We start from the raw sequence: 3,889 nt of genomic DNA, 5'->3' as shown, positions 1-3,889 counted from the left end.
GTCAGAAGATCGGACTTAGCATAGAAACCTGACCTGATCGAGAGAAGCGTATGTTATTTTCGGATTCAGCGGTGGAAAATTGTAAACTAATTGAAAAAACTAAAACACCTTACAAAAAATTTTATTCTTATCCAGTGTTATTGTAATATGTACTTATATGCATCTAGATAGATATTTACTTATATGCATTTACTATATGTATGCCGAAATGTCTTCATGTATTTTAAATTTGTATGTATGTATGTATTTATGCACGTCTCTGCATGTGTGCGTACATGCATGTGTGTGAGTGTGTGTGTGTGTGTGTGTGTGTGTGTGTGTCTGTGTGTGTGTGTGTGTATTATATGCAGAGAAAGAAAGATGTCCAAAGATAGAGGTTAGTATATACATCTATACATACATAAATGAATACATAACTGTGTGCTTATTTTATGTACAACTATATAAGTATTGTACTTCGACTATATGATATTAATTATGTAATGAATTAATGCATACATATTTATTTATGTATCTGCACATGCTAAACCTGAAGCTTTTGAAGTGCGTAGATACATGGATACCGATCGTATACACGCATACATATGAACACACACACATACATACATATATATATATACGTATATATATATATATATATATACATGTATTATATATATATATATATATATATATATATATATATATATATGTGTGTGTGTGTGTGTGTGTGTGTAGAAGTGTGTAGATTACATGGATACCGATCGTATACACGCATACATACGAACACACACATACATACATATATATACAAATATACAAATATATATCCATGTAGTATACGTATGTATTGAATTTTCGGAAGACTCACTTATGTAAATTTCCTGATTTGTATGCATGCATACATCGTTTTGTTTCTCTATAAATATATGCATATATATAATTTTACTTTGTGTATTTATAGAGTTTTAATATATATTCATGTCTACATCAAATAAAACAAAAAATACTAAAGTTATTTACATTGCAGGTTATACTTTTATTTGATCGTACATCGTCATATATTTCGTACTTCGACTTCGTCTGTGATATTTGCATCATGTATGCATATATATTATAATTTAGAAGCAGTAAACATGCTTGGCTCGCTGAATTCCACATAGGATGAAACACTGTTTTCTTAGTTGGAAATTTGGAAGAAAAAAAATATAAGATTACTTTCAATTTTTTGTTTCGTTCGTTTTCAGATTTCTCTTTTTAAATCTCAAATATTTATATTTTGGATTAAAGTAAAGTAAAATTGAGCATTATGAAAATCAATTACATTGCTGTGTAAAATAATTTAAAATTAAGATTAATAAGTTTTTATGAAGATTCTCTCCGAATTATTTTGGTCTAATACATGTAAAAGCAATTATTCTACTTCTTTAAATTTATATTTATCTTTTAACTGTTTTAATCTTTAATTCTTTTTTGAATTATATCTTACGTACAAACTATAATGTGTGTGTATACACACACAAACACACACATATATACGGATGAATGTATGTTAATGTTTGTACGCAAAATATAAGTAGGTAGTCAGAATTTGGGATAATTATTTATTTAGCGCTTTCATCTCGTTTCAGACATATGTGTATGTGAGCGTGCGTGTATATATGTGTCGTGTGTGTGTGTGCGTGTGTATAAAGCCCACTCTGTCACTCCCATACTTTATGTATGTACGTATATATATATGTGTGCGTGTGTGTGTGTGTGTGTGTGTGTGTGTGTGCTTGTGTGTGTGTGTTTGTGTGTGCGTAGCCCTGTGTTTGTACACATAGATATAATTATGGACATATATATACGTATGTATAATATGAGACAAAGAGAGAGAAAAATTATTCTAGAAAAATATCTACGAAGATATTCAATGATATCTAGCAAATTCGTATACACATACACCTACACCGCTATAACTACCAACACACGCATAGATATATTATACCTTTACCATATAGTCATATACCTGACCATATAGTCATATCAGCATTCGAGCTGAACTATATGAGAAAGAGAGCAAAGAGGGGAAATGTTATTTAGATTAGAAATCATAGAAGTTTTTTCATACTACGTCATTTATGAACTTGCATCCTATTACGGATGAGTAAAAATAATTATTTTATATATTTCGGTATGAATAAATTTACATATATTGGCAGATATAACTTCAATTAATGTACCTAGACACAGATACTAGTATATCTCTCCGCCTATACGCACACACTCACACAAACACACACATATATGTACACATACATACTTGCACGTATACATATATAGATAGATTGATAGATGGATACAGGCATAAATATATGAATATATATGCAGATAAGCATGTGTGTGTGTACATGTATGTGTACATATACATATATATATGTAATTATATGCATATATATATATATATATATATATATATATATATATATATATATATATATATATATATATATATATATATAATATGCGCCTATATTCACAGGCACTCACACACATAAACACATACATATATATATGTTATTAAAATTGTTACATTATTTCCTAAGCTGTACTTCCGTTGCAGTTGTATTTGTTTTCCCTGTCTAATTTCATTATTTTTTTATATTAATGGTGGTTATAAAAAAATGTAGCATGTTTAAGGTATATGCCCTCAACCAAAAGATTACAAATCAAAATCCATGCGAATAGTATAACATTTGCAGAGACATTAATTTGGTAGAAGGCTTATATCAAACCTACTTTGGGTTACCGGAACATTTATCCGAAGTTCACTGTCGTAAATTTTACAAAATAACGCATTCTCTAATATGAAACATAGTTCGTAAAGAGAAGTCAAGGAAAAGTAATAAAAGAAGTTCAACTTACGATAATAATTCAAATTGAAGTCAACATCCTTCTAAGTGTGTATATGGCCAATGAACTGAAATGAAATATTGGAGACTTTAAAATATATACGAAACATGGACGACGAGTAATAAACAGTTAATGAGAAGAAAAGTCACATTACGTAAATAAGTAATGTAGACAGATTTATGCGAAAATATTAAAGTTTTATTTATCTGATATATGTTATTTCCTCTTAAAACGTATGTTGCATTCTTGATTCAGAAAAAAAATCTCTATATCGCATGTGAGTTGATGACTATTGTTTATACCACAACAGTCAGTGACCCGATAGTTCTTACATCATATGATACTTCTACTCAAACGATCCCACTTTCATTTTCAGCATTGCGTGTCCACAACTCCACAGCTACACTTAAGAGGAGGTTTCGCTGCTATCTTTATTACACTAAAAGGCCATATATATATATATATATATATATATATATATAAATGTATACATAAATACATACATATCTGCATACCTACATATATATGTGTATATACATGCATATATGGATACAGGACATCAGAAAAAACGTAGACAATATGAGAAACGAGCCATATATTGGAGAGAAAAAAATATTCTATAGAGAACATTCTCTTCATTAGTTGTCCCCTGTTTTATCTACTCCGTGTTTCAGTCATTTGACTGCGACCATGCTAGAGCACCGCCTTTAGTCGAAGAAATCGACGCAACGACTTATTTTTTGCAAGCCTAGTATATGTTTAATCGGTCCTTTTTGCGGAATCCCAAAGTTTCGAGGGTGTAAACACACCAGCATCGGGTGTCAATCGATTGTGGGAGAACAAACACAGACACACAAACATATACATACATCATACATATTTCTGCCAACCAAATCCACCCACAAGTGTATGGTCGGAGAAGGCACTTGCCCAAGTTGCCAAGTAGTGGGACTGAACCTGAAACCATGTGGTTGGTAAACAAGCTACTTATTACGCATCCACTCCCGCGCCTATA

At 30.7% G+C, this 3,889-nt stretch overlaps 1 protein-coding gene across 3 annotated transcripts in view; it reads right to left on the bottom strand.

Annotated features, from left to right (window-relative positions):
- Nucleotides 1-3,889, bottom strand: part of LOC106868231 (D(2) dopamine receptor) — a 1,504,014-nt gene that overhangs the window by 601,645 nt on the left and 898,480 nt on the right. For all 3 annotated transcript variants that reach the window (XM_052967719.1, XM_052967725.1, XM_052967717.1), the window contains one exon: nt 2,887-2,941. The gene's annotated coding sequence lies outside the window, so the exon portion shown is untranslated. The remainder of the gene's footprint in view (nt 1-2,886; nt 2,942-3,889) is intronic.

Source organism: Octopus bimaculoides, chromosome 5 (genome assembly GCF_001194135.2).
Source record: "Octopus bimaculoides isolate UCB-OBI-ISO-001 chromosome 5, ASM119413v2, whole genome shotgun sequence".
NCBI classification, from domain to species: domain Eukaryota; kingdom Metazoa; phylum Mollusca; class Cephalopoda; order Octopoda; family Octopodidae; genus Octopus; species Octopus bimaculoides.
Note: the sequence above shows the minus strand (reverse complement) of the source record. Positions and strands in the feature narration are given on the sequence as shown.